The sequence below is a fragment of the Anolis carolinensis genome, chromosome 2 (assembly GCF_035594765.1).
Source record: "Anolis carolinensis isolate JA03-04 chromosome 2, rAnoCar3.1.pri, whole genome shotgun sequence".
In the NCBI taxonomy this organism is placed as follows: Eukaryota; Metazoa; Chordata; class Lepidosauria; order Squamata; family Dactyloidae; genus Anolis; species Anolis carolinensis.
The window spans coordinates 133,792,161-133,814,229 of record NC_085842.1 but is presented as its reverse complement, the minus strand read 5'-3'; the positions used below and the strand labels follow the sequence as shown (position 1 = coordinate 133,814,229).

General features: G+C 43.0%; 1 protein-coding gene across 2 annotated transcripts in view; it reads left to right on the top strand.

Annotated features, from left to right (window-relative positions):
- The first annotated feature begins 14,180 nt into the window (after window positions 1-14,180).
- The window catches only part of grin2c (glutamate ionotropic receptor NMDA type subunit 2C), a 99,247-nt gene continuing 91,358 nt past the window's right edge, over window positions 14,181-22,069 (top strand). For both annotated transcript variants that reach the window (XM_062970593.1, XM_062970591.1), the window contains exon 1: window positions 14,181-15,164. The gene's annotated coding sequence lies outside the window, so the exon portion shown is untranslated. The remainder of the gene's footprint in view (window positions 15,165-22,069) is intronic.

Here is a 22,069-nt window from a genome sequence, read left to right as displayed (position 1 = left end):
CATGATTGCCTTAAGCTGAAGTGTCAGTGATGGTCCCTGCCAGGACTGTGGGGCCACTGTTTATGGTTGCACTCTGCTTAAACTAACAACATGAAAATAAGTTCACGTACAAGGGCATGATTGCTCTGTGGTACAGCACAACACTTTCCTCAGCACACACAATACTGGACTGAAGACATGTGCCTGACTTTAAAGAAAAGGTGGCAAAGAGGATGCCCCAGATATTGCACACTGCAGTACTCATCCATTGAATATGCTGGCTAGAGCTGATGAAAACATATCTGGAGGACAATGTGCCTTAACGCATGAGTAAAAGGTCCCAAAGACACTGTAAGCTCCCTACTTAGTGTATGGCTCTCTGGCCCCTTCTTTAATAGCGGTTCCTGATGGATGTGTGGTTCCCATCATTAGTTTTCTGGAGTTGGCAAAATTCAGTGGCCAAAATCCAAGGGAACTGCATTGCTGAGCTAATGGGCCAAGGAATATATGTGTACCAGTAAAACTGAGGCCAGCGCTTTGGCCTTTGGTTATTCAGCCACCTGCAATTTCTTGCCTTTATGAATTAGCAGGAGCTGAGCATTATTGTCATTATCCTCCTGTGCATTCACAGCACAGAAAGAAAGGTCGATGAGGAGAAGTGACATGATCACACTTTTACCTTTTTTACTGTGCCTCAGGTTGTTGTCTTTTTCAGAGAGAGCAATAGAAGAGGGCATACAGAAGACCTTCTCCATTTTCTCTTTGTTCACATTTGCCTCACTTGCAGAGCAGGGCAACTGCTCTCCTTTTTCCCATCAGCAATTGCGAGGATGGCAAATTACAAGCTCTCATGAAACTGATTCCCTCTTAAAAGTTTACACAACCATTCCAACAAAAAAAGATTGGGTGAATATCTGTAAAATAGACCAAAGGAGGAAGCAGATTGGAGGCAATTGGAAATTTAATTTGCAATGTAGTAGTGAGCAGGAAGAACAAGGGCAGGTCAGTGTTCATAGTGCCAGGAAAGAGCTACTCTAGTCATTTGGCAAAAGTAAAATGACAAAACTTTTCCTTAGGGAATCTGCAGAAAGGCTTCTCCTCAATGCAGCCTAGGGCCTGGAGATTGAACCTCCCTGGGCTGTCAGGAAGGAATTGTATGTTTGAATGTTCCTGATCTAAACAACTTCCAGCACACCTATGTCTGGGTGGTTGGAAATTATTTTCTGGACCCTGATGGACTGAGAGATGAAAAATAAAGGCTATGTATAAATTGTATCTCCCCATATGAGCAGCTCAGGCTGAGATCCTCAGAAGAGGCCCTTCTCTTGGTTCCACCACAATCGCAAGAATGGTTGGGGGAGACGCCAGGGAGGCCAGAATGAGACCATCCTTATTATCCTTCCTGTGGCTTGCTTAAGCCTTTTTATTTTAATTTATTTAAAACAATGGAATCAGTTTGATTCTACTTTAATATTTACCGTTTATATGTTTAACTATATGGTAATCTGTCTGGTATGCGTTGAATGCGATTTTCCTGCTTCTTGGCAGGGGGTTGGACTGGATGGCCCATAAGGTCTCATCTGACTCTATGATTTCTTTTAAAATTGTTATTCAAGAGTTTCTCTGCACCTGAAGCACAAATCAGTCAAAACCACTTAGGTCAGGGGTCAAGAGCCATTGGGTTTTTTTATTGGTCGTAACAAAAAAAAATGGTTGAAACTCATGTTAAAACTTATGGCAAGTGCTGTAGATGTGCAGTTCATTTCTTACAGAGAAAGTAGCAGAATCATTAAACAGGTAAACAGATGACAATGGTTTAGTTATCTAGTCTTCTGCTGCAATGAAGGGTGGTTACTATTCCGTCCCTGAGAGATATCACTGTAAGAAAGAACTGGTGCATGAGAACTGTTTTTAGGCTATTTTGTACACTAGCATAGATCTAAACATATTTCTTATTCTTCATACAGAATCTGAAGCTAAAGTCTGTGCTTCCTGGCTAAAGCAAAATTAGTTAAGCTCTGGCTACTATCCGTGGTGCTGAAAACAGTTATAAGACTGTTTAAAGATTAAGCCGTCAATGTTTTACAAGCTTTCTGGAGCATCCTTTCCTTGTTGGTAACACACTTTTTAGACATGCATCATTTTGTGACACAATAATTCAGTTTTATTAGCAAACCAACCACTTATAAGAGATACAAACACATATATAAATTGTAATAACAAAATGTATGTGGACACAACATATCCCATGAAAACCTTTCATTTATATTTTAATATATGATTTATTGTTTATTTCACATAGCTCAAAGGTTTTTTGTTATGTTTGTGTGACACACCTCCACATTGCAGCTGCTGCACTAAGGTGTTGCAACTTGTGTGTTGGAAAGCTCTGCTGTACCCCTTATCACAGGACAGGAGAGGGACTAACCCACATGTGGCAACATATCAAGATGATTTCAAGGGTTTTCCATGGACTATTTCTGTGTCATCTTCTGACTCTTGATCCTGCAAAAGAATTGTGGTGGAGTAATCATTTACTTCCATTTTACATGGTTGCACACAGTATCCTAACAAGTCTGAAATGCAAGTTTTCCCAGTCTTCATTAATTATTTTGTCTTACTAGAGAAAGTCTAATTTCAAGAAGCATAGAAGAGTTCATATAGGATTCCCTGTCCTAGTGTTTTTAAAAGAAATGTAGTTTTGATGTAGATGGGGGTCTGTCAAGAAACAGAATCTATCATAGTTCAGTACATGTTTGTAAAACCTTTGTACTCTTGTTCCTGTGTATCTTCAAATTGTTTCTAACTTATGGCAACCACACATTTTCTTGGCAAGATTTGTTCAGGTGGGTCGGTGGGAGGGGGTTGGCTTTGCCTTCTTCAGAGGCTGAGAGTGTGACTTGCCTAAGGCTATCCAATGGGTTTCCATGGCTGAGCAGGGATTGAAATCATGATTCTACAGAGTCCAGTTCCAATGGTATCACCTGGTACCCTTCCAGAATTATATTAACATTGTATAAAATATTATTGTGTCATATTAGCTGATATTTTGTGCCTAAGTACATGGTGTATAATACCCCACATACAACTCTGTGCCTCTCTATTCCTAGGTAACTGGCAAGCTAAAGGTGGTTGTCATTACACCTGGAAAGAAAAAAAAGTGGCCACTAGTACCCAGTTGTAGCTGAGTGGAAGAGGAATGGGGTCATTTTTCTGGATCTTCTGCTGAGTGACTCCCCACAAGACCAATAAAGAACTCTCCTTGTCTTCCCATATAGTCGGTAAACAGCTGCAGAAGTGGCCCATAAAGGTTTGACTGGATGTTGCACAAGAAGCCAGTGTATAGCTTCCCATGCAACACTCAAAAAGTAGACATACACATACCCAACCCTAAATTAGATATGTGTCTGCCAGCAGGGGATTCCAGCCAATATATCATTTACATGATAATTGACCTTACATTAAAATATAATCCCAAGGGAACACTTGCCATTAACAAAATGACTAATAGTAATAGCTAGAAAATCTGCTTTTTCAAACTAAAAAAAAGCCTCTTAAAATATAGTGCCATATCCCTATAATGTACAAGAACATTACCAGTACAATAGTTCTATTCTCAAATATATGCCATATTGTTTTGTTTTTTTAAAAAAAATAAAGAAAAGCATTCTAGTCATGCCCATGTTAGACATGATATCTTAATCAGGAATGAGCAGGAAGAGTTTCCCACCTCCATAAAATGGATTTATCTGTTAGTCCATTTATCCATGATGGTACCTGTTGGTTTCCATGTAACCTAGACCTTAAAAAGACTATCCAAAGTGCAAAACCCTACTCACAAATAGGCTCAGCATCTTAGAAATTTCCTTTAAAGTTGGATTAAAACCCAGAGTTAATTCATCACCCTACTGGCATAAAAACTATCAGCTACTGCCATCTGTCTCTGTGTCCATCTTTCTTGCATTATTTTTCTGTTACATGGCTGTTTATGAACATGTAGCTGTGAAGGTGAATTAACACTACTTAACATATTTTTAAAAAGAAACCATAAGGCAATAATGGATGTGTGCTAGTTGTGTAATTAAGGCAGCTTTCTCAATTAGTAACTTATTCAGTGTTGGCCTCGGCCAGCAAATTGACGTGGGCCAGCTCTGGGTAATGATCACAAGTGAGTCTAAATGCTGTGGGGAGTCTGGTTCTTGAAATAATAAGTTCTTTGCATCTTTTTTCCCACTGGTCCAGTAAACTTTCCCCTTGCAGCTGTTTATAAATACCTTCACTTAGCTGGGGAGAATATCCCTTGGTAGGCACTGAATGAATTTCCTCCAAGATCAGCCAGCTTCTTCCCTGTGCGGCTGCTGTTTCAGGCAGCCGTGATCAGCACCATCATAAGACTGATGGATACGTAGTTCTACTAAGCTCTCTGGGGATGGGGGTGGGTAACGTCCTGAGTTTAATAAAACATAGTGTTTTCAAGGGGAAAAATGACAAAGTCATTTGCTATGTCTAATGCATCAGAGTGAGCACCTGGCCTGGCAGCAGGACTGAAATGGAACTTGGACGAAATGGATACAGGCAGGCCGCCTTCTGTGCCTGGATAAATGGAAGTGCTATATGGGGGTCAGGGTAGCCCTCCCTCCATCCTTTATGTCTGTGTGTATTATCACAAAATCCAGACTAGGAGGGGGTTCTAGACTTTGTGGGGTGTACTAGAAGCACTGCAACAACACAATTTCCTCAAAGGATACAGGAAGGAGAGCACTGTCACCAACATGTTTGGCTTGTACATTTTCTATTATGGCAGTGTTCCCCAAATTCTGGCCTTCTAGATATTTTGGACTTTGCCTCCCATATTCTTTGATCATTGGCCATGGCAGCTAAGACTTCTGGGAGCTGAAGTCCAAAACACCTGGAGGACTATAATTAGGAAATCACTGCATTAAATTGTCTTTGGCCGGCTACAGAGGGAATACAATGTTGGTCTAAACGACTTCTATTCCTATAATATATTCTCCTACTGTTAAAGTATTTCAAACCCACCCATGTCGCTGATAGTTCCCATTATTACTTATCTGCTTTGTGGTTCTTGATCCTTCTCTTGCTCTAAATACTTATTGATGATGGCTTTGTCTCCCTGTAGAGAAACTCTTATTACTCTTTGAATATACAGTAGAGTCTCACTTATCCAAGCCTCGCTTATCCAAGCTTCTGGATTATCCAAGCCATTTTTGTAGTCAATGTTTTCATTATATCGTGATATTTTGATGCTAAATTCATAAATACAGTTATTACAGTATAACATTACTGCATATTGAACTACTTTTTCTGTCAAATTTGTTGAATAACATGATGTTTTGGTACTTAATTTGTAAAATCATAACCTAATTTGATCTTTAATAGGCTTTTCCTTAATCCCGCCTTATTATCCAAGATATTTGCTTATCCAAGCTTCTGCCGGCCCGTTTAGCTTGGATAAGTGAGACTCTACTGTATTATTATTATTATTATTATTATTATTATTATTATTATTATTATATATTTATACCCCGCTTTATCTCTCCCAAAGGAGACTCAAAGTGGCTCCAATGATCAGCCATAGCAATGACTTAGAGAACTGGGTATTTTTTGCAAAAATAAGAGAAAACATAGGGGTGACATGATAATCATCTTTAAATATCTGAAGGGATGTCCTATAGAAGACGTAGTGAGCTAGTTTTCTGCTGCTCCAGAGATTAGAACATGAACCAATGGATTCAAATTACAAGAGATTAGGAGGAACTGTTGAACAGTAGAATGGTAAACTCTCCTTTAGAGATTTTTAAACAGAGATCAAATGAAGAGCTGTAGTTGTGTATTCTTTCAGGAGTTCTTTAGAGCTGCATACCTGCATGACAGCAGGTTAGGTTAGAAAGACCTTATGACCCCTTCCAATTCTGCTTCACTCTAGACTCCACAAGAACTTTAGAAAATGTGCTATTCTAGTAGCATGATACAATTACAGTCTATCAGCTTTGCCTTTGCAATGTTCTTATCGTCCTTTTTTTGTCATCATGTGAATCATCATAGTGCTACAATGAAAAGATGGGCGGGTAATAAAAAAAGGGATATGTCAGCATAACTTTTGTAGATTTTTAAATCTATGAGACCTCATGCTGAAATAAATTGCTTAGTCTAAAAGCAGACGCTATATTCCATTTTCCAAAGTTTCCTTTTTATATTCAAAGAGATTAATATGTTTATGACATGGAAAACTTGAAAAGGAAAAAAACCTCTCATAATCAGATGTTTTAGACAAGCTGAAATTCTTACTATAGGTATAAAAAGAACCTCCCTATATTACAATGTTTTCTCTGCTAGTGGAAATCATTTATATTTGCCCAGACATTTGAATGTACCCCTACATTGTGCTTGTACATTGTTTGCACTACACACCTCTCCTCCTGAACACAGACATTGTGGAAGTGATTGTGTCTCTGCCAATATTCCTGTTTATTGTCCCACTGTGCAATGGAGAATGCATAGTGGTTGTTTCTGTAATTGCAGCAAATAAAGTGATACATCAAAGGCACTGGCAAATAATTAATACACCTTCCAACAAAATGCAGAGCTGTGCCTGGAGTCTCAACGAGAATAAGGCAATTGAATAAATTGCAGAATGGTGAATTCAATGTTTAGATAAGTAAATTCATTTGATTAAATAGCTGAACTATAGTCAGCATTTGAACCTTTGTCAAGCGAGGACACCTGTGGAACTTTGCCTATGTGGTCTTGAAATCAATACATTTGTGCTCTAAAAAATAGAGCCCTATGTGTAAGAGAACTTTCATATGACCCCAATAGGCTTCTGGTGATTAGATTTTTCATATTATATTTGCTGCTGTTTCTTTTAATTTTTTAAGATTTTGCATAGTGCATAACAATATGCAATAAACGTGTATGTTCAATTCCTACTGTTAAGGCATTTCAAACCCACCCATGTCGCTGATAGTTCCCATTATTACTTATCTGCCTTGTTGGTTCTTGATCCTTCTCTTGCTCTAAATACTTATTGATGATGGCTTTGTCTCCCTGTAGAGAAACTCTTATTAGTCTTTGAATAATCTTCTATGATTGTATAGAGTGCAATCAGTTGGAGAATGTGTTTAGCAATATGGTGATGGTGATGACATTTATTATATCCTGATATTGCAATGCAGGGGCATGTTAACTACCATGGTCAATGCTATGGATCCTGGGAAATTGTAGTTTGTCAGATATTTACTTTCCTCTGTCAGACAGTTGTGGTACTACAGTAAACAACATAATCTTGGATTCCATAGAATGGGATCATTTCAGTTAAAGTGGTGAGAAATTGTTATAATTCTGCAGTGTGGATGATCTCTTGGAAGCAAACCAAAACATTTCTCCTCATGGCCAGATCAGTCCATTATCATTAGAAGCAAGTGGCTACCCTGTTTCTGTGACATTCTTGTGATTCCAGTCTTAGGCCTGTGGTTCTGGCTGTATTGCTTCTGAATTAGGATCTGGGTGGTAATATTAGCTGTGTTTTCTTTTCACTGGAATACAGTAAAATACAATTATATAAACTAATTACAATCAATTAAGTTAGACGTTTTCTGACAAAATAGGACAACTTAATTTATTTTTAATTAATTGATGTAAACTGGATTTTCAGCTTAAACTGCAGAATTGTGTTATTAATAAATTAAATTAAATGGGGAACATGGGTGCTTCTTTAATAAATGCAAATAACTACAGATGTATTTGTTTATTTAGAGTCCAGAAATAAGATGATTTAGCTAATTCCAAAGTAAAAAGATTTTAAAGTAAGTAATAAAGGCAGCTTGAATGGGAGAGTGATCACCTTTGTATCCCATTCTCCTGTGTTTTATTTCCAGCAAAACATAAAAAGTCATCATCTTTTTCAGGAAGTAAGGATGTATCTACACTGTAGAATTAAATTCAATTTGACATCACTTTTTAACTGCTATTGCTTAATGCTATGGAATCCTGGGAGTTGTAGTTTTACAAGGTCTTAGCCTTCTCTGCTAAATAGTCCTGGTGCCTCACCAAGCTTCATCGCCCAAGATTGCTAGAACTAGCACTGAGCCATAGCAGTGAAATTGCATTAATTCTACAGTGCAGATGCACCCTGAGGTTTGGGTCCAAATTTTCCCACCATGTCATTTTATGTGACACTCCAGATGCTCTTGCATTCATCATCAGTTTTACAAAATGACTAGAGCTAATGGGAGTTGTAACATTTCGATGGCTGCAGTTTGTTCTGTTTAATCAGGATAGTGGGCTTTAAATTTAGATACATGGCTTGTGGATATGATGTCTGACTTTAAAACGTCCTTTAACCTTTCCCCAAACTCAAAGCAACAAGTACTGTTGGGTTGCAATTCCCATTATCCCCAGTCCACATAGCGGATAATCAGAAGTGATTATTGTTAATGTTTAATAACATTCAAGGGCCCAAACTGGGTAAATACTAAAGAGCATCAATCACTATGTAAAAATATATATATAGTTGGCCCTCTGTATCCACAAATTCTCCACTCACTCTCCAATGGTCATTTGAAGGCAACCATAAGATTGATATGGCTCTTGATTAAAATTAATTTGACACCCCTGCACTAAGCTGTCACTCATCTCACATTCAGTGAGTCTCTGATGATAGCAGGGGTTAAGTTAATATGTGAAATCATTTTTAGTTTGGGAACATTTCCCCCTTCTGTTGAACCACATAGTTATGAGGACTAGGCCTAGAAAGGAGGAGGATGGACTTACACCAAAGGACTGATTTGAGTGCATGTAAAGGGTTGCATTTCATATACTTCTTCATCTTAATAACTGGGCATTTGACTTTCTGGGAGAGTTTTCCCACAATACAATTATAGAACTATGATCCCCTCTAACTATCATAGCTGCATCCTGTAAAATATTGGACTTTGTAGTTTGGTCAGAGTGACCAGAGGAGCTCCCTGGATGGGAATATAACTACCTCTCCCTAAACAGCAAATTCCAGGATTCTATAGCTGTTGCCATGATAGTTAAGATAGAATTACAGTGCTGTAATTGCATAGTATGAATAGGGTCCAGTTTCTTTGTGTGAATGGATAGTCATTATCATTCATTCTTGATTTGCCCCTGGGGGAGTTAAGAAGACTATTTTCCTTGGGAAAAATGTACAGGTTTTGGTTTCTTTTGTCTCCAGATTTGTTTTTCTTGCTTTATAACCAGGCCATTATGAATCCTGCACAGAAAACGATCGACTTCTCTAACAAAGAAATTCAACTGAAATATCAAATCTCGCAGTTCAGAACAGAGTATAATAGTGTTAGAAATCCAGCCCCATTGTATTCATCTGGGTTTGTTTTTGTTAACCACCAGAATACAGAGCTTTAATAGTAAAGCACAAACAATGCTAAGATCATCTGCAATATTTTACTTTTTCAACATAATGACTGATAACATCATCACTTGAAGAAAAAGAATATAATCACTTTCAACAACATCTTCTTTCTTCTGAAAATGTTACATTTTAGAATAATCAATTTGGTAATTTGGTAATTTAAATAAGCTATTTATTTTTAAGGTTTTTAAAAACAATAAATACAATGTATGTGCTAGCAATATGTCACTAACAAGCCTTATAACAAGTTACTTCTGAGCAAAGAGCAATCGCCTTTTTTTGCCCATGCTGCAACAAGTAATGGGAAAGAATTGCCTTTAAAATGTAATATTCCTAGCTCTGCCAGAATATTTTACACTTTAATTTATACACTGACGAATAGAAAGATTCTCATATTAGATAGTTTGCATAAGTGGTATGCCTTTGATCCTGAGGTATCCAGGGCCTGAGCTGAGAGATGAATTCAAATTTCCTGAATTCTACAGCAGCATTTCCCCAGAGGACCGATCAATTCCTTTCCATCTGAGCAAAGGTCAGAAATATGTGAATCTGTATACCTTGTGACCTGCCAGAACCTCACTGCAGATCCAGATCAGTTGCTGAGTGATCCCACTTCCTGTTGGCAACAATAGGACCCCTGTCACCATGCCAAAGTCTGAAGTTGTGGCCCACAGTGCTAAAGATAGGCACCTTTAACTGCCTGAGTTATATATAGCTGTAGACTCCTGGCTGAAGCACAAAGTGGAGTTCATAACACCCATCCAGGCCCTGACTTTTCACACTGGCAAACTCACTTCTCTTACCCACATATCCATGGAAATAAGGAAGAGTCTTTAGCTTCATAAAAGAAATGAATGCTGTCTTGGAGAAAGCTGCCTTCTTTTAGGGCTTTTCTTCTGTAGTCTGCTAGCCCATGTTGCTAGGGCCCATTATTTGGATGCTTGGAGTTTATGTCAGTATCCGGTGGTGTAGTGGGATCAGGAATCACAATATCAAAGGAAGGAACTTTGCCTAGCTGCGACAATAATGCAATCTGACATCTTCCCAGTTTACTCAGTTTAGCTCAGAAGGAAAAACCTCGTAAAAACCTCAGAGCAGTTGGGATTAACGAAAAGTGGATTTCCCCTTAACAGTGCATTGCTGTGATCTGTTATAATGCAAACCCTTTTGGGATGATTTGATCTTGAGAAAGCAAGGGAAACCCTCTAGCTGTAGAAAAGAGTTGCTTCTAGGAGAAATAAAAACACATCGACTCTGTTGATACAGGGCAATGCAATGCCCAAACTCTCTTTACCCGCAACAATTGTGCAAACTATTCTACACACCACCCTCCTGGTCCTTTTCAGATCACACTTATCAGATTCCAGTACGTTGGTTGCTTTGTGGAACAGTGCCTTTAGCTTTGGCACCGTTCCCAACCTCTGAAAGACATATTAGGAGTTGACAGATGCTGCAGCTCCTCCTGAGGAGCAATGAGAAGGAGATGATCATGGTTTGATCTGATGTGCATCTCTCTTTCCTGTTGCCCCAAAGGGCAACCAATGATGGGTTATTTTCCGATTAACTATTTTCATCAGATATATTTTTTAAATGTACAGCCTTTTTGCTGCAACAATGGTTCCAGAATGGAATACACGGATCCATAAGTCTATCTTTATCTAGTTTAAAATGAAATGTGTCATAGTGGTTTGAGTATGGATTAAGTTGCTAAGAGGCCAAGGTACGAATCCCCCGCTCAGGTATGGAAACCCAGTTGTTGAGTCTGGCTAATCACACTCTCTCAGGGGAAAGCAATGAGAAATCTTCTCTGAATAAATTTTGACATGGAATCCCTGTGAGAGAGTTTGCCTTAGGGCTGTCAGAGTAAAATGCCTTGAAGAAACATAACAACAACAACAAGAAGAAGACACAGTACAAAAGCATAGGACATTGGGAGCGGAAAGCAAACTTAACCACCAGTTTTCAGTAATAAAGTTCTTTTCATGACCAGAAGGAACAGAAACAGTATAAGTAGAGGAGGAATTAGAAACAGTTGCTTGCTTAGAAGAGCCAGTGGAGTATTGTTGCTCCCATCATCCCCTCTGCTCCAGCCTAGCAAAATGCTGAGGAAGAGGCGTCTGTTGGAAACAACTTCTCAGGCAGAGTCAATGTTAACCCAGTTTTAGTTGCTTACAATCTAAATAGAAACTTGACATTGTTTGGAATGCCTACATTTTTCAAATTAAAAATTGGTTTCACATTCTTCCAGCACTGTTCACAACTTTGCACAAATAAGAAAAATATTTTTCTCTGTGTGTGTGTGTGTGTGTGTGGATAAGCGAGTTCAAAACTGTGATGTGTGATAATTGATGTGTGTACACCTGTTCTTATGGACGGTTCTCCAGTTTTTTGGAATGACCAGCAAGCTCCACAGCAATCTAGGTTTGCATGTGGCTCCTAGGACTGCTCTTAGCCTCTAAAAACAAGAACAGCAGAAGCTGACAGGTAAGTTCTTAAAAGGGCTCTTTTTTCATATCAGGAGTGACTTGAGAAACTGCAAGTCACTTCTGGTGTGAGAGAATTGGCTGTCTGCAAGGATGTTGCCCCAGGCATGCCCGGATGTTTTGATGTTTTACCATTCTGTGGGAGGCTTCTCTAATGTCCCCAAAAGGGAGTTAGAGCTGACAGACGGGAACTCACCCTGCTCCCCAGATTCTAACTGAAGACCGCAGTCCTGCCTGAACAAGGGTTTAACCTATTGCACCACCGCGGGCTCCATATGGGCTGATGGGAACTGTATTCACCACTGTATTTATGGAAATGTAGAAGTGATCCAATTTGCATTGTTTGATTTCTCTCTCAGGGCTGGCAACAATGAGGTGACACTTTTGAAGGCCTGCAATTCTTCATTGGCTTTTGTGATATATCTGGTAGGAGAGTACTTCTGGATTTGTTTCTAGACACCCAAAGGACATAGGAGTAGGACCTGTTGGTGGCAGCAAGTGATCCAGTGCCTCCTAATATCACCATGATCAATTCAAATGAAAAGATTCATCTTTTTATTATTTCCTCTGACATTATAAAATCTTGAAATTCAGCTTTCAAAAGCTGAACAAGTTTTATGTCCTATTCTGGGAAGTGTTAATATCTTTTAAAGTAGACGGCAGTAGGAAAAGAGAAAGACCTCATTACTGATGGATAGACTCAATAAAAGAAGCCAGTATGCAAGACTTGATTAGAGGATGGTCTGGTGGTCTCTCATCCATAGGGTTGCCATAAGTCAAATATTAAGCAGCTTAACTGAAATAAATTAAAGAGACAGTTAATTTCTTCACTGGATTTTGCTTTAAACTGATGTAAGTTAATATTTTTTAACTGATTTATATTGCACTGTATAATTTTTATATATGCGTTTTATTGTAAGCCGCCCTGAGTCCCCTGTTGGGTGAGAAGGGTGGGATATAAATATTGTAATAAATAAATAAATAAATTTGCTTGTCCATAAAAGCAGGGTGCAGTAGTGTTTCAAACTATGACACTGGACAAGTCACACTCTCTCAACCTCAAAGGAGGGCAATGGCAAACCTCTCCTGAACAAATCTTTCCCAGAAAACCCTGTGATGCTTTAGGATAAAGGTAAAGGTTTTTGCCTGACATTAAGTCTAGTTGTCTCTGACTCTGGCGGGTGGTGCTCATCTCCATTTCTAAGCTGAAGAGCTGGCATTGTCCGTAGACGCCCCCAAGGTCATGTGGCCAGCATGACTGCATGGAGCGGCATTACCTTCCCACCGGAGCGGTACCTACTGATCTACGCACAGGTTTTCGACCTGCTAGGTTGGCAGAAGCTGGGGCTAACAGCGGGAGCTCCCCTCTCTCCCCAGATTCGAACTGCCGACCTTTTGGTCAGCAAGTTCAGCAGCTCAACGATTTAACCCACTGCACCACCAATACGTTTTTTGTATGTGCCTTTAGTCGTTTCCCAAATATAGTAGTTTAGGAACCCCGGTGGTGAAGTGTGTTAAAGCACTGAGCTGGAGACCGAAAGGTCCCAGGTTCAAACCCCGGGAGCGTCGTGAGCAGCCGCTGTTAGCTCCAGCTCCTGCCAACCTAGCAGTTCGAAAACATGCCAATGTGAGTAGATCAATAGGTACCACTCCGGCGGGAAGGTAACGGCGCTCCATGTAGTCATGCCGGCCACATGACCTTGGAGGTGTCTACGGACAACGCCGGCTCTTCGGCTTAGAAATGGAGATGAGCACCAACCCCCAGAGTCAGACATGACTGGACTTAACGTCAGGGGAAACCTTTACCTTTTTACTTATATTTGAGAAATGATGTGAAGGCACACACAACAGCCTTCCCGAAGTTTTTTGCCAATAGTAGCATCCCAATAGTGAAACCAACTGTGGGCTAAAGACATTGGGAACACCTTTGGACATTAGGCCTTTAGGTTTGGGGCCCTCGAGGGGACACTAATCATGCTTGGCTGCCTTCCCCAGTCGCTGGTTCCAGGTCTGCGGGCTTGTGGGCTCATGGCGGGGTCTTTGCAAAGGGCGAAGCCTCCTTGGCCGCCCACTTTCCTTGAGGTCTCCTGGCCCTCCCTTCCCTCCCTCCAGTTCCAACATGAAGCGCCGTCTGCCCACGCGAATCCCCCCCCCTTCCCGCTCCCCCACGCCGGGGTCCGGGCGACAGCTGGAAGGCGGGGGCTCTGCTCCCCTCCCTCCTCTTCGCGCCGCCCCCTCCCCTCCCCTCCCCAAGCCCCGCCCACCTCTCCCTCCCTCCTTAAGGGCCCGGGTCCGAGCCGCCTTAAAGGGACAGGCGGCGGGAAAGGAGAGGGACCTTGGTGGGACGCCAAGCCCTTGGAAGGGACGAGAGGCGCACGGGGAAGGGACGCGAGGATGGCAGCGGGAAGCGGGGATGCGGACGAGGGGCGGCCCAAGGGCAGCGCGGGGCTCCTGCCGGCCGGGGCTTGGGCGGACACGGGCGGCCGTCCTGCGGGGCTCCGGCCGGTGGCCTCCCAGCGCCGCCGCCCCTCCCGCCGTTGCTAGAGCCTCCTCTGGGGGACCAGGGCGGAGAAGATCAGGGCAGCGCGCCTGGGCTTCCTCCAAGGAGGTGGGCGGCCGGGAGAGGGGAGGGCAGTCGGAGCGTCCCAACGAGCCCCAGCTCCCTCCTCGCTCCCGCCCTCCTGCTCCTGCTCCATCCGGGAGCGTTGCCCGCGCAGACGGCTTTGCCGGGAGCCACCTGTCCCGCGCTCCCTGGGACTGGCCCGGAGCCGAGGCGCCAAGCGGCGGGCGGGTTCAGGCCGGGTTAGAGGGGAGGAGGGCAGGGCATGGCAGCAGGAGGAGCCCGAGCGGCGGGAGGACGTCGCCCGGCCCCTCGGCTACAGGCAGCAGCAGCAGCACTGTCCTGGGCATCGACACACAGAAGCAGCAGCGGCAGCCGCCTTACTGTCTAAGATCCCCTCCTCCCGCTGCCTGGGGCGGACCATGAAGGCTCGGCGGCGGGAGACGGAGGCGGAGAGACCCTGGCCGCCCTCTGCCTGCCCTCTCTCCTCCTCGTCCTCTTCGCTGCCCGGCGCCAACCCCTCGGGGCTCTCCCTCGGCTCCCTTCCGAGAGGCAGGGGCTGCTGAGACCCGCGGTGGTGGCGCCTCCGCCAGAAGGAAGCGGGAGGAGGGAAGGGGAGGAGGCCGGGCGGGCGGCGGCGCCTCCGTCTCCGCAGGACCCTCTGCCTCGCCGCGCAGGGGATGCAGCCCGACGCGCCCGGGAGACCCCGATAGGAAGCCCGTCCGTAAGTCCGCGCCCCACCGCCGGGACTCCTCGCGCTCTCTCAGTCTCTTTCCCGCGCTCGCTCTTTTGCTTCTGGGCCACCTTGGCAATGTCACCTGCCAAGTTGGACCCCTTGGAGGGCGAACTTTCCCACCCGGTTGGAGAGCGTCGACTCAACTTGGGCCCTCGAGGTGTTTTGGACTTCAACTCTCACCATTCCTAACAGCCTCAGGCCCTTTCCTTTTCCCCCTCAGCCGCTTAAGCGGCTGAGGGGGAAAAGGAAGGGGCCTGAGGCTGTTAGGAATGGTGAGAGTTGAAGTCCAAAACACCTCGAGGGAGGGCCCAAGTTTACCCTTGCCTGCTTTGAAACAACAACCTGCGGTCGCCCTTTCCTTTCCCCTTCCTTCTTGCCCCCCTCCCTGCCTTCCCAGTCCTCCGTCTTTGCTCGTGTTTTGGCGCCTTCGCGTGCCTGCGCTCCCCTCTCCCTTGCCGGGCTTCCCCCCCCCCCTTTCCTAATCGCCGGGCGTCTGCCTTTGCCGTCCCCACCTCGCACCTTGCGTAACATGGCAGAAGGGCAGGACACTTTGGCGTGCCTTTGGCTTAATCCACAAGCGACCTTTCTAAGATGCGTTTCCCTCCTTTCTCTCTCTTTGTGCGTGGCGTGTCTGGAGCTGGAGCCCTGCAAGGGCGGGCAGGCAGGGAGGGCGCCGCCTTGTCCCGGTGATGAATGCCCTTCCCCTCCCTCTCTCCTTCCCTCCCTCTCCAGGGCTCAGGCCGATTCGGGGCCTCGGCTTGGGATCGATAAGGCCACTCCGCCTCCCCCCTCCTCTGCCCCTTCCCCGTTTCGCGGGCCCAACTGTTGCGCGTGGAGAGAGGAGCGGAGAGTGGAAGGGAGGGAATTACGTAACGATAATGCAATTAAGGGACGTTCTTTACTACTGAGGAGATGATGCGAGGCGCTCCAGCAGAGCCGGGCTGAGGAGGCAGCCAGGGCAGTTGGCGGGAAAATGGAGTTTCGGGGTAGCCTTCGTCCACAACGAGAAAGATTGAGGAAAAACTGGGAGGAAAGGAAGAAAGAGACTGAGAGTCAATGGGAGAAGGAGGCACCGGAGGGGAGGGAGGGAGAAGCAATTTTCTCTGTCTGCGGGCACACTCATCCCTGCTTTCCCCTATTCCTGAAATGCTCCTCAGTAGTTGGGTTGCTGTGAGTTTTCCTGGCTGTATGGCTGTGTTCCAGAAGCATTCTGTCCTGACGTTTCGCCTGCATCTATGCCAGGCATCCTCAGAGGTGGTGAGGTCTGTTGGAAACTAGGCAAGAGGGATTTATTTATCTGTGCAAAATCCAGGGTGGGAGAAAGAACTCTTGTCTGTTTGAGGCAAGCATGAATGGTGTAATTGGCCACCTTGATTAGCATTGAATAGCCTTGAAGCTTCAAAGTTTGGCTGCTTACTGCCTGGAGGAATACTTTGTTGGGAGGTGATTAGCTGGCCTTGATCGTTTCCTGTCTGGAATTCCCCTCTTTTCAGAGTGTTGTTCTTTATTTACTGTCCTGATTTTAGAGGGTTTTTAAAATACTGGTAGCCAGATTTTGTTCATTTTCATGGTTTTCTCATTTCTGTTGAAATTGTCCACGTGCTTGTGTATTTCAGACAAAATCTGGCAACCAGTATTAAAAAAACTCTAAAATCAGGACATTAAATAAAGAACACCACCAGTGTATTGTTTTGATCTATTTCTGTAAACCGCTCCGAGCCAGACTGGGAGTAGCGGTATACAAGTCTAATAAATGAATAAATAAATAAAATAGAGGAATTCTAGACATGAATCATTCAGGGCTGGCTAACACCTCCCAACAAAAGATTCCCCAGGCAGTAAGCAGCCAGACCTTGAAGCTGAAAGGCTGTTCAATGCTAATCAAGGTGGCCAATTGAAACATTCACACCTGCCTCAAACAGACAAGAGTTCTTTCTTAAACCCTGAACATTCCACAGATATATAAACCCCACTTGACTAGTTTTCAACAGACCTCACAACCTCTGAGGATGCCTGCCATAGATGTGGGTGAAACGTCAGGAGAGAATGCTTCTGGAACATGGCCATACATCTCGGAAAACTCACAGGAACCTAGTAATTCCAGACATGAAAGCTTTCAACCACACAAGTAGATTTCCCTTCTTCTATTCTACACCTTGTTCTGCCTTTGGTCCTGATAACCACACTTGATATCCTTTGAACTCTTGATGGTCCCTCTTCTTTGGTTTGGTTCCTGGCTACTTTTCCTGCCTTGGGTCCAGGTCATCCCCTAGATGCCTAGGAGGAGAATTTAGCCTCCTTGGACCCCTACCCTGCAGTATGTGTGGGATTTAAAGTTGCCAGAAAGATGTAATGAATGTTATTCAGCCCAAAATTCAAGGGATTTGATGTATTTCTATTAAGACTTGTGTGCCTCATCTGGAGAATGATATTGGTGGAAACAAGGAGAGACTGAAAAAAAAGTTGAGCTTCAAATATGTCCTGAGGAAGATTCTTCTTGGGTTCACTGAGCCAAATAATGCCAACTCTACTGGACAGTGTTACTCCCAAGGGTTTTCACACAGGCATTTCCTGAGCTCAACCCGGAGAAGCAGCATAGTTTTTTTTTTAATCGTGTCAGAAGCAACTTGAGAACATACTGCAAGTTGCTTCTGGTATGAGAAAATTGGCTGTCTACAAAGAGGTTGCCCAGGGGACTCCCGGATGTGTTACTATCATGCTGAGAGGCTTTTCTCATGTCCCCTCAAGCTAGAGCTGGCAGACAGGAACTCACCCCGCCTCGTGTATTCAAACCCACAACCTTCAAGTCAGCAACCCAAACTTCAGGTCAGCAGTTCAGCTGGCACAAGGGTTTAACCCATTGCTCCACCGTGGCTCCACTAGCCAACATGGTGTAGTCGTTTGAGTGTTGCACTATTTCTGAGAGATCAGGGTTCGAATCCCTGCTCAGCTGTGGAAAGAAACTCCATTGGGTGACCTTGGGGAAGTCACACTATTTCAGTCTCAGAAGTAGCAATGGCATCTTCCCTTGAACAATGGTATTGTCACCATAAGTCATAACCGAATTGAAAGCAATAATAACATACCTATCTTGGGGTGCTACAAATGGGATCTGGAACCTTCTGCATGCAAAACAGGCGTTTTCCCACAAGAGTTCTTCAGCGCAGTTGAGTAAATGCCAACTGAACACAGCTTCCAGAGATGATTTATATGTTCAGAATTTCCCGAAAGATTCTTTTTTCTGAATTGTTCCACAGCAGTGTTTATTTTTGTTTGTCTCCCTCTTGGTCTCACACATCTTTCTTTGGGCACTCCTTGACAGTTGCCACAGTAGCAAATATAAACCAAAGCACCAACTAAATTTCGACTGCTTACAGCTGTCCCACAAGAACAACAACAACAGCAACAACAATGCATTCATAGAGCATCCTCTACAGACAGAGGTTGGCATCTGAATATTAGAAGTGCTGACACGGTAGCAACACAAATACATAAATACTTCAAAACATGGCAGGCTGGAGTTTTGAGCTCCCAATGTATCCCCAGCTCTTTTCGAAGGTGATTGGTCTTGGGGATTTTGATGGTAAAGAGCATAGAGTGTCCTTGTGCTTCACCAATATGTTCCTTCTTCCACTGCCAAAAGCAAACTTCACTCTTAATGCCTGTTGAGTCGGGATTGGACTGCTCATCTGTTTCGAGCAGAAGGGAGACATTTGTAAACATTTGTTTATACCTAAAAAGTCTTTAGGACTTATACTTTCAAAGCACGGCTGTGTTGAAGACTGAGCTGTGGATCAGAACACAGAAGAGTAAAAGAGTCTCGAAATTACCTTCGAGACTCATCACTCTCAGCACAGCAGCAGTGACTGTTCAATCCATTCTACCCATAATCTCCCTTTTAAATAATTTCCCTAAATAAGTACTTATGTGATGCTTATTTGGTGAGCTTTAGGAAATATGGATTACAGAGGCTGTTTTTCCTCCCTCTTTTTAATACACTTTTAAAAAGTACCATCAGAGGGGGAAAAAACCCTGCAGCATGCAGAAAAACTGGACTAGCCGGCAGGGAAACAATATTGACTAAGCCCATGCTCTCTATTTCCTGGGGGAAAAGGCGATCTGGCAGGATGGACCCATTGCTGTGCAGCCACCTGGCATGGCTTGAAATTGTCAGGAGAGGAAAATGGACAACAGAGTTCTGGTCCTTAACGATGGCATTCTGGCTCTGCTGGTAGCTCTTTTTTCCCCTTTAGGTTTGTCATAATTTTTTTAAATTTGGTAACATTTCTGTCATGGAGCATATCACTAAAATATCATTCAGTTAAGAATGGTCAGTTTAGAATTTGAATTCTTTGTGAAAGGAGCACACAAAATAAGGGTATTGCTCCCTCAATAAGAATCCTGTCACCGAAATGATTATTTTCTCCAGTCCCCAAATTCTTAGTATTGTAGTAACTTAGCATTTTAATTGAGCTTTTAGAAATTAAATGTAGGCATCCAAAGAAAGAGGCAGGTAAAGTGGTGATTGAGCTTTTAGAAATTAAATGTAGACATCCAAAGAAAGAGGCAGGTAAAGTGGTGATGGGAGCACACACACATACAAAATGCAAGAGTTTTAGGTGTGAATTACTCTCAAATGGTAGAGTTTTGAGAAGTGAATGAAAATTTCATTTGGATGACAGAATTCCTATTTGAGGGCAATTCCCTCGGTTTACCCGACCCACCCCTCTTCCTTTTTGGTCTTTTATCTTTCCTCTTTTACTCTTCTGTGCTCTGGTTTGAAATCCTGTGTATTTGAAGTCCTATCCCTATCTGGACCCAACTGGAATGGCTTGTTTTCATGAACAGTTTAAATGTTCACCAACTCCAGATATTTTACTTTGCCTATTTTCTGCTGTGGTTCATCTTCAAGCATTTTTTGTCTGATTTTTTTTTCTCCTTTGGTCTACATTGGGATGTCTTCCCATTTGCAGTTCTTTGCCATGGATTCTCTTGTGCCTTGTGCTCAGTTCCAGTAAATTGGCCACACTCTTTCCACAGTGATGGGACTTGGAATTTAGCAAAATTCTTCAGGACGCAATCCTTTTTAGTGAATTAAACCAAAACAGTGCTATTTACACTCATTGAGTATCAGATCTTCAGAACATATCCAGAATTTCTTTTATTTCTTGGGATCCTTTGCAAAGGAAAGCCCTGGTCGTCTTGGTCTCACAGAATTAGCCAGCATTAAATGTTTATTTCAGAGAAGCCAATTGCTCATCTTTTGAAACCCTCATACTCAGTTTAGTCAATGCTCAAGGAACATATTGCATATTTAGAAGACAGACAGGTGGGTGAGGAAGATTTAGATTTAGAAATCAAACTAGCAATATCTCAAAAGAAATCTAACTATTTATTCACATCTGTGGAAACAGTTGTTCTGGTTCTGTTCTCTCTTGATGCCACGCACTGGTACAGTACCTAGAATTGACTTGTGTGTGTATTTTTGTGAATGATACAGAACAATATTATCTTTATTCTGTTACTTTCTTTTGTGTTCACTCAAATGAACCCTGCGTCTCTTTTGTTATTGCTCTTTCTCTCTCCTTTTCTCCCTCCTCTCCCTCCTTCTCTCTTTGTGGCTTTACCCACTGTAAGAAAGCTAGCATAATCATTAGAAATGAATAGAAATAGATTCCTGGTCTGTGTTTTTAGAAAAGATAAAGCATTTGGTGAGTTTTTCTTTTCATAAAATAATAGTTTATCTTCACATAGTTTTCAGCTGTGAGCCTCAGATTTGCACTCCATGGAAGCTGGTGGCTATGATGCCAGAGAAGGGGTAGGGGTTACTCAACTCTGGTGTTAGTCTGAACATCAAATGGACTATCCAAGATGCCGAATCTTTTTGGGTTTAACATTTTCGATAGCAGTTGTAAACTAAAGCCCAGAATAGATTCACTATCCCACTGACATGGGGTACATCTATACCAGTGGTTCTCAATCTGGGGTCCCCAGATGTTTTTGGCCTACAACTCCCAGAAATACCAGCCAGTTTACCAGTTGTTAGGATTTCTGGGAGTTGAAGGCCAAAAACATCTGGGGACCCAAGGTTGAGAACCACTGATCTATACTGTAGGATCAATGTAGTTCAACACCACTTTAACTGCCATTACTCAATTCCGTGGAATCGTGAGAATGATAGTTTGCTGAGGCACCATCACTTTTTGGCAGAGAAGGTTAAAGACCTAGTTATAACTACAACAGGTACGTAATTTGAACATGCCTCAGATGCAAAAACTAGCATACGCCTTGGATGGACAGGTTGTTGTTATGTGGCAGGGATGGTCCTCTTATTGTCAAACTGCAGTTTCCATCAGCCCTAGCTTGTGTAGCCAAAGGGGAAGGATGACAGGAAAAGAAGTCCCACAGCATTCTGAGATACCATCTCATCCTTAGTGTCACTTGTCTAAAATGGCTATCCCATATAGCTAAGAAAGGAATAACTAGGAGTTATCACTGTGAATGCGACACTGTTTCTCTAGTAATTGTTGCATTTAGCTTTCTTTTTGTGCATTGTCATTTTGGGTTAGGGATCCTGCTCCCCTGCACTCATGTATGCTGGGAGACGATTGTGGTGCTTTGTGAAAAGAGGACATATGTTACAGAGCAGTAACTCCTTTTTCAGCATTAGACTGAGGACAGAATCCAGCAGCTGCCGCTGCCCTTGAGATTGATTTGGACAGGCCCAGGTTCTACATTCAAAGTTCATATAGGACTACATTCAAAGTTCATGTTATGATAATAACCTTCCATAGAATTTTGAATCTTTTTGCTTGACTTAATAAAGGCAGCAGCATAGCACAGGCTTTAAAACAACATAGGAATGAAACCACAGTAGAGTCTCACTTATCCAA